The sequence below is a fragment of the Balaenoptera acutorostrata genome, chromosome 1, assembly GCF_949987535.1.
Source record: "Balaenoptera acutorostrata chromosome 1, mBalAcu1.1, whole genome shotgun sequence".
Classification (NCBI taxonomy): domain Eukaryota; kingdom Metazoa; phylum Chordata; class Mammalia; order Artiodactyla; family Balaenopteridae; genus Balaenoptera; species Balaenoptera acutorostrata.
Window position 1 is genome coordinate 111,335,649 of NC_080064.1, and position 12,199 is coordinate 111,347,847.

A 12,199-nucleotide genomic window follows, 5' to 3' on the forward strand; every position below is an offset into this window, starting at 1 on the left:
GACATGTTCCATGGTCCTGCCAGGGTGAGGAGGAGAGATGGGCACTTCAGCTGCATGGAGACACATCCCCACATCCTTGGAAAATGAGAACAGCCTTTGGACACAGGGGAGATGATGCCCGTCTAGAAAACGGAGGTCCAGAAAGAGTAAGGGAAACCCAGCCAGGAGCGAAAGAGTAGAGTAGAGGCAAATAAATGGAAATTCAGACAATACTCCAAGGGCGTGTGGGTCAAAATGAATTGAGGACCGGGCCTGCAAAACTCTCCCACTGGTAAAAGAAAAGATGAGATATTCTTCAAGCTAACAAAATGTGTTAGTAGGAGACAGTCTATGTAAAAATCATACATCCATCACACACATATATCCACTGTCAATAGTTTTTAAAGTCACAGCACCCATTGATTCTCCAACTTGGGGTTTCTCCTGGGCTATTTTTCTCTCACTGCCCTTTTACTTTCCATTCCCTAAATTCTTGGGGTATTAGGGTAACCGGAAAATTCAGGCCCACAGGTAAGCCAAACTTCTTCTTTCTATTATATCCACCACACCCATACCTTTCCACCGAATCCTTCTCTCACAAAAAGTCCCAAAATTGAGGTAGTTGCATCTCTTTTCCTATACCTGCCCCCCGTTTCATGTTTGTGGGCTACAAGGGAATCACTGAAAATCCACAGAAGTACCCAAAGGAGCCAGAAAGGAACAAAGCATAAATAAATGTGTGAATTATTCCCAACATAGATCACAGAGCATGTAGAATTCAGAATAAGCTAAAGACAGATGTTTTAGCATTGCTTCCGTGGTTGGCTGGTCTCCTCTTCCTCCACCATCTCTGTTCATGCCCTTCAGCGAGGCTCCATCCATCTCCCTGTTTATCCATCACCAATCCATCCATCCCAACCAGCAATGCATCCTTGCATCCTTGGTAAGTACCTCCTCCTCCCTTTCTTTAGAATGTGATGGGTGCTGTGGAAGCACAAACTCACACACAAGTCTCCAGGACTCTTGGTTTAATCCCTGTAAGAAAACCAAGCTCAGACACTCAAGACAACAGAAAACAATTTGACCGGAAGACGTCTTATACATGGATGACTTGGAAGGCACAAATACCTCATTCCTGCCCTCAGAACTCAGAGGAGACAGAGAGAGAACACTGAAGGCTGTTGAGGGAGGAAGGAGAACTTGGCCATCTCTGTCATCATGGCACCCACCACGGGGCTCCCAGAACATGTCTGTCCAGGAGGAACACCGGGAGAAGGGGGGTTCAGAATGGAAGGACAGTGGGATGTGTGTAAGTAAGCAGGAGTGCGTTTCAGGACTGCGTAGAGCAGCAGCCGATGCTGCGAGTGCCAGTTGTTCCCAGGAGGCCAGCCCTCCAAAGTTTCAGCCCCGGTCCATGGTGGAGAGCGCACATAGCCTCTGCAGCCACCTGCACCAGTTGAACACCACAGAAAGCTGGAGGGCGCCTCCAGTTTCCAGACCTATGAGTCGTCAATATTTCCCACAGAGCCTTGCATTCAACAGAACTCAAGGATGACACACAAAATGAATTGAAAAGCTGTAGACACCTTAAGTGAACTCCCTGAAAATGATGAGCACTTTGAGTCAATCCCCACCCTCTGATACCTGAGTCCGCACAGTCTCCAAATAGCTCCTCTCTTGCCTCACATACATGACCTTGCCCCAGAACTCTCCTTTGGGTTCTTACTCTCTATTTCCTCACCTTCCCTCACTCAGCTGAGAAAGACAAGGTTGAATTTGACACTCTGGGCTTCACTTAATCTTCTCCCCCACTAATGATCATACTGGGATGTGTGCACATGTGCTTATGTGCAGACCATCTTGCGGAATTTTCTTTTATCCCCATCCTACTGGGTTGCGATGCCATTTGCACTCCTATGATGGACTGAATCCAATAATTCCCTAAGCCTCACTTTACTCATCTGTATAGTGGACAGAATAACACCTGCAACCTGGGGTTGACGGGGAGGGGTCTTCAATGAGACCAAGTAAATAAATAGTAAGTAGGATGTAACACATAGTAAATGTTGGATGAATGTTAGCTCTTGCTTTTATTATTATTCTCCACTTTCTGACAGAGCAGCAAGACCCTCCACTCCTTACCACCAACCCGACGACATGGACTCCACACCTTTAGTAAGAACAATGTGTGAGGGGCAGGGCACATCTTGGGGACAAGGACAAGGACCAATTGTGTAGACCAAAGCATCTGAGGGGTGTTCACAGGCGGAAATGACATTTCGTGCAGGGCCTAGTCACCCCATTGGGTGGTTGCCCTTTTCTTCCACAATCTTCCCCTTTGTAACACCTGCCCACGATGATTCCTGCTCCTGAGGCAGTCCTGGGCAAGTCTGGCCCACAGTGACTTTTCCCTATCAATGGCCACAGCCATCCATGTCTTTTGGAGGCAGACCGTGCTCCTTGGAGGAGGCTCATAAGCTGAGGAGCATGGAAAGGGCACGGCGTGTGCCAAGGGATCACGTACATACACACACATTTATCTTTACATTCATATTTCGCTGTGTATTTCTGTGTTTTGTGAGGAGTTTTATACGCTTATTTATCCTTCCTACAACCGTAGGAAATGTACAGAGAAGTTGAGTAACTTGCTCAAAGTCACAAAGCTGGTTAATTTTTGACACAGGACTCTGAACCCAGGAAATCCTGATCTGGATTCCACCGTTTCTGCTGTGGCTGGATATTACTTTTTGTTCTCTTTACCCATGTCTTTGCTCCTTCCTCTTTCCTTCTCTCTCCTCTCTTTCTCCCTCTCTGTCTCTCGCTCTGTCTCAGCTTTTTTACATCTTTCTTCTACTTCTCTCCCTTTCTCATCTCATTTCTCCCTTTTTTCTCTCTTCCTTCTTTGGTTTCTTCCATCCACATTTCTTTGTCTCAAAAAAAAGCTTGTAATGGTTTAGAAAATGCAGATACAATTTATACTGACACACCTCATTGCATACACACACACCTTAAATCGGTGAAGCCACCTGGCGGAGGGTGAAATGGGGCAGGTTTGAAGGAGGCAGAAGGATCTCCAGGGTCGAGAGTTTCTAAGTCTCCAGACTTCCTCACTTGTGTGTCTTTCCCCTTGCAGTGCACATCCAGACCAGAATGTATCATCAAAAGCAGAAGCTGTGCTTCCGTCCACCAAAGTCTTGCTTCCCCGCACCACAGCCATGCTGCCCACTACCAAAGTATTGCTGCCCCGCACCCCAGCAATCCTGCCCACTACCAAAGTATTGCTGCCCCGTACCTCAGCAGTACTGTCCCCCTCCCCAGTAATTCTGCCCCCCACCAAGCAGTGATAGACCCCCCTCAGCACACCAAGCAGCCTTGCCAGCCTCCACCCAAGTGCAAGGTGCCCTGTGTCCCCAAGTGCCAACACAAGTTCCCACGCCCGCCACAATGCCAGATGTCCAAGCAGAAGTCATCCCTGGCCATGAGACCTAAGGCCAAGCTCCGTGGAGACCAGAGACCATGAAGCCCACTGCCCTCTCTCAGCCAGCCAGTTGTCAGCGCCACTCATCCCCAGCTTCTGGAGGCAGCCGCACTTCGGGAAAAGCAGCACCAGGATGGCAGCTTCCTGGATCAAGATTTCGTATTAATTAGCAGCTGCAAGTTCCATCTCAGAAAAGGATCTGGTTCTAAACCGCCTAACCTTCTTTGCTGCCTTGTATCGACTTCGCCCTGTCGGCTTCTTGGAAACTTAAGCAGCGTGGCCGGACATCCTTTCCTAGCACCCTTCGTTTCTACTCCAGTTTTCCCAACTATTTAACACAATTCCTTTGGCATGAATGTGTCTGTGGATTATTTCGTCATCTCGCAGTTGTTAATTCCTGCAGAGTTTGTATCCTGCTCCTCAACCCAGAGCCCATGGAGGTCTGGGCATGAGGGTTCAGGTAGAGGCGAAGGCATTGGGAGATGCACTCCGGACTGAGGGACATTCTCCATCGACCTGCCAGGGTGAGGAAAGAGATGGGCACTTCTCACTCATGGGACTCATCCCAATATCCCTGGAAAATGAGAACAGCTCTCGGAGAAGGGGGCGATGATGTCTGTCTAGAAAATGGAGGCACAGAAAGAGTAAGGGAAACCCAGCCAGGAGCTAAAGAGTAGAGTAGAGGCAAATAAATGGAAATTCACACAACACTCACTCCAAGGGCGCGTGGTCAAAATGAATTGAGGACCGGGCCTGAAAAACTCTTGCAATGGTACAAGAAAAGACCAGAGTTTCTTCAAGCTAACCAAATGTGTAAGTAGGAGACAGCCTATGTAAATGTCATACATCCAGCACACACACATTTCCAATGTCAGCATTTTAATAAAGTCAGAGCCCTTGTTGTTTCTGCAGCTTAGACTATTCCTGGGCAATATTTCTCCCACTGCCCTCTCACTTTCCATTCCCTAAATCCTTGGGGCATTAGGGTAACATGAAAATTCAGGCCCAAAGGTAAGCCAAACTGCTTCTTTCTATTACATCCACTACACACATCCCTTTCGAACAAATCCTTCGCTCACAACATAGTGCACAAAATGAGGTCTTTGCTTCTCTTTTTCTACACCTCCCTCCGGGTTACAAGGGAATCACTGAAAACCCACAGAAGTACCCCAAAGGAGCCAGAACGGAACATCACATAAACTAAAAGTGTGAATTATCCCCAACATAGATAGCCGCTCCTGTAGAATTGAGAATTAGCTAAAGAGAGAAGTTTTAGCGTTGCTTACCTGCTTGGCTGGTCTCTTCCTCCATCATCTCTGTTCATGCCTTTCAGCAAGGCTCCCTCCGTCTATCTATTTATCCATCACCGATCCATCCATCCCAACCAGCAATGCATCATTGCATGCTTGGTGAGTACCTCCCCTCCCTTTGCTTAGAATGAGACAGGTGTTGTGGAAGCACAGACTCACACACTGGGTTCCCGATCTCTTGGTTCAATATCCATAAGAAGACCAAGCTGAGACCCTCAAGACAACAAAGAACAATTTGCCCAGATGCCGTGGAATTCATGGATTACTTGGAAGCTACAGATACCTCATTCCTTTTGGCCAGAATTCAGAGGAGACAGAGAGAGAACACTTAGGGCTGTTGAAGGGAGGAAGGAAAACGTGGCCATCTGTATCATCATGGCACCCACCACGGGGCTCCCAGAACATGTCTGTCCAGGAGGAACACCGGGAGCAGGGGGGTTCAGAATGGAAGGACAGTGGGATGTTTGTAAGTAAGCAGGAGTGCGTTCCAGGACTACATAGAGCAGCAGCCGTTGCTGCGAGTGCCAGCTGTTCCCAGGAGACCGGCCCTCCAACGTCTCAGCCCCGGTCCATGGTGGAGAGCGCACATAGCCTCTGTAGCCACCTGCACCAGGTGAACACCACAGAAAGCTGGAGGGCACCTCCAGTTGCCTGACCTATGTGTCGTAATTATTTCTCACAGACTGTTGCATTCACCAGAACTCAAGGATGAAACACCAAATGTATTGAAAGGCTGTAGACACCTGAAGTGAAATCCCTGAAAATGATGAGCACTTTGAGCCCATCCCCACCCTCTGATACCTGAGTCCACACAGTCTCCAAATAGCTCCTCTCTTGCCCCACATACATGACCTTCCCCAAGAACTCTCCTTTGGGTTCTTACTCTCTCTTTCCTCACCCTCCCTCACTCAGCAGATTAGTACAACGTTGAATTTTGCCTCCCTGGGTTTCACTTAATTTTCTCCTCCACTAATAATCTTACTTAGGGTATATGCACATGTGCTTATGTGCAGACCAACATGTGCAATTTTCTTTTATCCCCATCCTATTGGGTTTAGATCCAGATTCACCCCTATGATGCACTGAATCCCATACTTCCCTAGGCCTCGCTTTTCTCATCTGTATAGTGTGCAGAATAAATCCTGCCACCTGGGGTTGATGGGGGGGTGTCTTCAATGAGACGATGTAAATAAATATTAAGTAGGATGTAACCCATAGTAATTGTTGAATGAATGTTAGCTCTTGCTTTTATTAGTATTCCCCACTTTCTGACAGAGCAGCAAGATCCTCCACGTATTGCCAGCAACCTGAGGACATGGGCTCCACGCCTTTATTAAGAAAAAGGTGTGAGGCGCTGGGCACATCTTCGGGACAAGGACAAGGTCCAGTTGCATAGAGCAAAGCCTCTGAGTGATGTTCAGAGGCGGAAGCGACATTTCGTCCAGGACATAATCACGCCATTGTGCTGTTACCCTTGTTTCCAGAAATTCCGTGTTGTAACACCTGCTCACGATGGATCCTGCTCTTGAGGCATTGTTGGGCAGCTCTGGCCCACAGTGACTTTTCCCTATCAGTGTACACAGCCAGCCATGTCTTTTGGAGGCAGACCGTGCTCCCTGGGGGAGGCTCATAAGCTGAGGAAGCATGGAGAGGGCACGGCGTGTGACAAGCGCTCACACACACGGACACCACCCCATTGAAGCATGTCTTTCTCTTCCCTTGAGAGGTACAGCTGAGGTGTAGCAAAGCTCCTTACGTGCTCAAATTACCAACAACTTACACGTGGTGGAGATGAGATTCGAACCCTAGTCCGTAGTCTTTGCAACGTGGCAAGTATTCTGACCGTCTCAGTGGCTGGAAGAAGCATAAAGCCTGGACCCCGTCCTTCCAGAACTTACAACCCACTGATCCGTTGGGAAGGCAAAGGCAGCACGTTCACACAATCTCACACTCACACGTGTTTATACAGGGGTAGATGCTCATATCAATGACACACACGGGGTTGTTATTCAGCGTAAATTCTGCAAGTGTGGAGACTTCCACTGACCACTGAGAAAAGAAGTTGGAGCAGCGTCCCAGAGGCCCCCGCTGGGACAGGTGTCGGTCTCCCAGCTTCTCCATGCCGTACGACTGAGCTGGCCGCCTGTCAGGGTGGGTGCAGGCACGCAGGCGGGCAGGGCACAGAGCCTAGGAGCCACCTGGTACAGAAGTTCTTTGAACATTTTAACGATGGAGTCAGTAACACCTGGTCATACCTCTTGACTCTCAGCCCTGTCCACACTCACTCTTGCACACTGAAGTTCATATTCCCCCATAGATTCATTCATGAGCCCTCACATGAGGCCACCACACAACACACACTGACACACCATCACATGCTGTCCATCACCCTGAAATACGTCTTCACACACCCACACACACTCACACACACACAGGTACTCACGCACATGCTCACTTTCTAATTTTTGCTCATGGGCATGGCACCAGAACATACAGTCCAGACCCTTTGCGAGGCTTGTGCATCATTCCAGGAGATTATCCACCCATTGACCTTGAGGACACTTGCAAGCACAAAGATCCCCAGATGAAGGGCATGATGCTGAGGCCTTCCAAAGAAGTGTGCCTTCCTCAGGGACGAATATACTTACGTCTTCCAAACAAAGAAATTTCCTAGAAGGTAGATAGTGCAAGAAAGAGAACACATACCCATCCTGGAGGGTGGCAGACTTGGGTTCAAAACCACTCTTCCCTACTTTTTACTTAAGTAACCTTAGCCAACATAAACTTTCTATGTTGTAACATGAAAATAGCTCAAACTTCAAGTCCTGAATTACAAACTCGTACAGAGATTCTGACAGGCAGTGGAGGCCTGCCCCTCCCTTATCCCCCAACCACAAGCACCCTGGGAAAGTGAGGGCAACTCTCACCGACCCAGAGGCTGGGCACACATCGTGCCGTGGCCCAGAGGATCCCCAGATGGCGATGGATTTCAGCAGAGAGGCTCTAACTCCAACCACCAGCAGTCCTTTGTCCGGAGCCCTGTCTTTTGATGCGGCTGGCCCCAGAGGGTCAGCTCGGCCTTCCCCTGCATATGTGTGCATGGACCGCGGACTGGTGTTCCATCACAGATGCCTGGCACAGAAGATACAGTGGGCTTAGCCTGTGCCCAGGTCTGCTGAGACCTCCTTGGTCCCAATTGTCCCTTTTGCCTTAATGTGTGTGTGGTGTGTGTGTATGTGTGTGTGTGTGTGTGTACATGAGAGACAGGGCTTTGGCGAAAGAGAAAGAGCCATGCTAACGAAAGTCAGGGAACAGTACCATTCCCAATGCCCAGGATAGGTGTTTAGTTGTACCTGTGGCTTCTAGAGGACATGTTCCTTCTGTCCTCTGGTGGTAGAAGCAATACTATGTAATGCATGCTTGAGATAGCAGATTCCACACCCAAAAAAATCTGTTCAGGGTAATGAGGGCTTAGGCCAGAAAAGATGGACAGGATGTAACACCGAAACTCATGGATCTCCAGATGTTCACATTTTCCCTAGTTACGCAGGCATTGCTACTGCCACAACTGGGTTTGAGTTCTTCAGCGAATCCAAGCCAAACCATTGAAAAGTATCTACAGATTTGGAAGGAGTAGGCGGAGAAGTGGATGTGAAGAAGTTTAGGGACCAGGGAGGCTCTGGCCCTCCTTGCTGACCACCGTTCCCAGCACCTGGTGCATTGTGTGAGCTCACTAGGTATTGATGAATTATTAGTTATCTCAGGTAACCTGCCCCACGTGGCCTTGCTTCTCTGCTGCTAGGGACGTGAGCTGAAATCCCTCTCCAAGCCTATCAGGGTTGCTTCTGTCAGAGTGACAACAGGCGGAAGGGTTTCTTCTCCCGGGAAGTCCTGGGATCCTCTGGGTTTCCCTCGGGGCCGAGCCCATGCATAGCCTGCCCTTCCGGTGAGTCCCCGAGGAGACACCATTGATTTCCAAGGCTGTCTTCTCGTGCTGCAGTGTGAATTCCCAAGATCTAGGGATACTGTAGGCCTTTCAGCTGAGCTGTGGCTAAATTCCAGGTGTGAGAATGAAACGTGCCATCCTCAGGACTAGCTTGCCGATTTCCATTTCTGTCAGTGAAAGTCTTAGGACACTGATAGCAAGTGCCACTACTTGCCTTCTAATGTGGGTAACCAACTACTCCCAATTCTAAGAGTGTGCTTTGCCCCAGCTTTCAGAGCCCGACTCCACGGAGCACCGAACCATCGTTGGGCCCTTATTCTCTGCCCAACAGTGTGCACATACTTACACATGTTGTCCAAAATAAGCCTTTCAGCTGACGTGCAGAATGGGGTTATCCTGTTTAGCAGATGAGGAAATTGAGGCTCAAAGATGTTAAGTGCCCAAGGTCACCCAGCTGATGAAGATCAGAGCCCCAGTTGGAACACTAAATGGGGAATTAATTAAGATATCTTTCATCCTTTGAAGGATGTTGTTTCAACCTTTTCAACCTACTCCCTGCCCTGAGGCATCCCACTTCCTTCAGGAGTCTCTAAGCGGAAGGGGAAGGAGGCATCAGGCCTGAAGCCCTGGGACATCAAATTCCAGGAGCCAGACTGGGTGACTCGTCCAGCAGCTCATGACAGGTCAAAGTTTCTTAGCTCCCTAGCCTCTCCACCTTATGATAATCATTCCCCTGGGAAGCCTGCAGTCTGGGTGACTTATACACCTGTAAGAGAGATACGTTCTGTCAACAGTAACCGCCCAGTTTCTGTGAATGAAGACTAATGTTTTGCTCACCAAGAGGCAGGACACAGAGTTGCATCCCCCATTTTTTGTTTATATTACAACAGGTGAAAAATCAAAGCGGCTTGCCCAGGTTTGTATCCAATTCAGGCTGAATGTGGCTCTGAATCTAGGTTAAGTCAAGGTCCCAACTTTGCTGATTTTACAGGGTCTCCCAAAGGGCCACTCACCGCTCAGTAGTCGTTTCTCTTACAACAAGGCTCGCTGCGTACGCTGCTCGGCCCACCCCTTCCCTCACTAACTGGAATATTCTGGGCAATTACCCTCATTACTCGCACACCCAGCAGTGTCCTGAATGCTTGTTTAGCAACATCCCAGATGTCAAGTTTGTAGGGCAAACGTCATGAGTGGGTTTGGAAACCCGGGGAAGCCAGGGCTCGTAAAGTGATGGGGAAATGGGGCCAGGGCCTGAGTGAAGGCACTGTCATCCCCAAGCGCCATCGAACTGAGAAGGAGTTTGCCAGCCCAGGATATGAGTAAAACCTTAAGTTTGAGGAAGGGCAGATGCATCCTATTGTGACTAGGGCCAAGCATGCCCCAATCGTAGGCCACCTCATGGCTTCCAAGAGGGATATGGGATGTATAAAAGGTGTGCAGTCTCAGAGCATCCCCAAAGCCTCAGCATCTCCACGTTCCAGCCCCTGGTGAACTAAGGTAAGTTGCGCAAAGAACGCCTCTCCTGGAAGCCTGGCTCTACCTGGTCCCAAACTCTGCGGGCAGCTGGGGCTGGAGCACTTGGTGGTTGTTCCCAAAGAAAGGCCTCGTGTGGGCATCTGTCTCCTCCGTACCATTTGGGGCCCACCTCTCTTGGGCTGCAAGTCAACATCTGAAGTGTGTGGGGCGGGGGCTGAGATGGGGTTCCAGGGTGTGTGCAGAGTCCGGTGTTGAGGCTCCTGCTGGCGTGTGTGGTGACACTGTTGTGCGTGGCCAGGAGCTGAGCGGGGCTGGTTAGGAGAGGGTGGCACCGGCTCTGGGGCAGCGCTGCCCTGAAGGGCAAGGCCCATGCAGGGAGGCAGGTGAGCTCCTCAGGGAGCAGGGGGCAGAGGCCCAGGGAGCTTAGAGCAGCAAGGACAAGAGGAGGTGGTACAGTGGCCAGGTCCTGCTCTGGGAGTCGGGAGCCATTGTTCCACCCCCGTGTGCTCAGTGCCTGGGGAACCATGACTTCCCTCTCTAAGAGTTTCTTTCTCACCAGTATTTAGAGTCGATCTAAGCGGTCCTTTTGTCTCTAGATGCCTCTTTTCTATGAAGTCTCTTAGAGAGGGTTTAAGATGCTCCTTTAAAATGGGTAGACATTAAATATTAAATTAAATTAAATTAAATTAAATTAAAATGTGTAAAAATTTTCACTGCAAAGTAAAGGAGCTCTTACAGTGGAGGATTACTGGACTGAATGTCAATATTATGAAATAGTAGGAGTGTGTTTCCTGTTTGATAATTGCAGTTATTGTTGCTTTTGTTGTGGTCATCCAATTACAATGCTTGGTAGCAGTCTATTTATCTCTTGTAAAAATCAAAGTATTAAAAAAAAAGTAAGAACAAGGAAAAAAAAAAAGATTAACGCTGAGAACAAAGTGATTTAGCTTAACACATATCAGAAAAACTCAGGGATGAGGGCACATAGAAGCTAGACACACATTTATTTGTGTATAAGGTCTCGGCAGTCAACATGCTTAGTTGCCAACAACATTGGGCTGTGAAAAATAAGTACTTGATGAATCAATAAGATGACAGGTTGTATCAGAGTTTATGTGCATTTTTCATCATTGCTTACATGGTTCATGGAAAAGTGTATGAAAAACAATTTCTCTGGGTAGAAAATATTCAATCATGTCACAAGAAAGTGATAAGATTTTGTTGCTGTTGTCATTATAAAGAACCAATGAGAAAAAGTTGAGTGATAGGGAATGTCTTTTTGAGCATGAATCCTGCTGGGAAGTAGCCTCCCTCCTGGGGAAAACACCGCTGGAATCTTCAGAAAGCCTCTCTGGCCACAGCAGTAGAGGTAGGGAAGATTTCCCGGAAGAATCTGTAGTAGGCAATTCTTCAGTGCTTTTCTGAGCGTAGTGATGACCTTCACATTCCAACATTGCTCAGAGTCACATGGTCCAAAAAAATAGTAGTCAGAGTAATAAAGAGCTCTGGAGATCTTGTGAATCAATGATGTCTGAAAACTAAGGAAGTGCTTGCGAGTGTATTTCTATCATTAATGTGTCGGAAATGATACAAGGCGTTGATTGGTTTAATGAGAATTAATGTGAATAAACTTGAAATATAGAACATGGCATTTTGAAGAGGCATGAAGAATGATTAAGAGCAGACACTCAAAGAAGAAATGAATCTATAAAAAACCAGCACAATGACCCTAAACCAAGCTACAACTGATCTACATGTTCATTAATTTCCCAGTATATAAAGCATGAAGTTAACATGGTTTTGATATGCTTTTCTTTAATGACTAATAATGTTGAGCATCCTTTCACTGGCTTTTAACCATTTGTATATTTTCTATGAATAGCTATCATTCAGATCTTCTGTCCACTTTTTAATTATAGGGGTTTTTTTTTTTATAGTTGATTTGTAAGAGTTCTTAAAATATTCTGATTACAAGTTCCTTTGGGGATATTTGAATTGCAAATATATTCT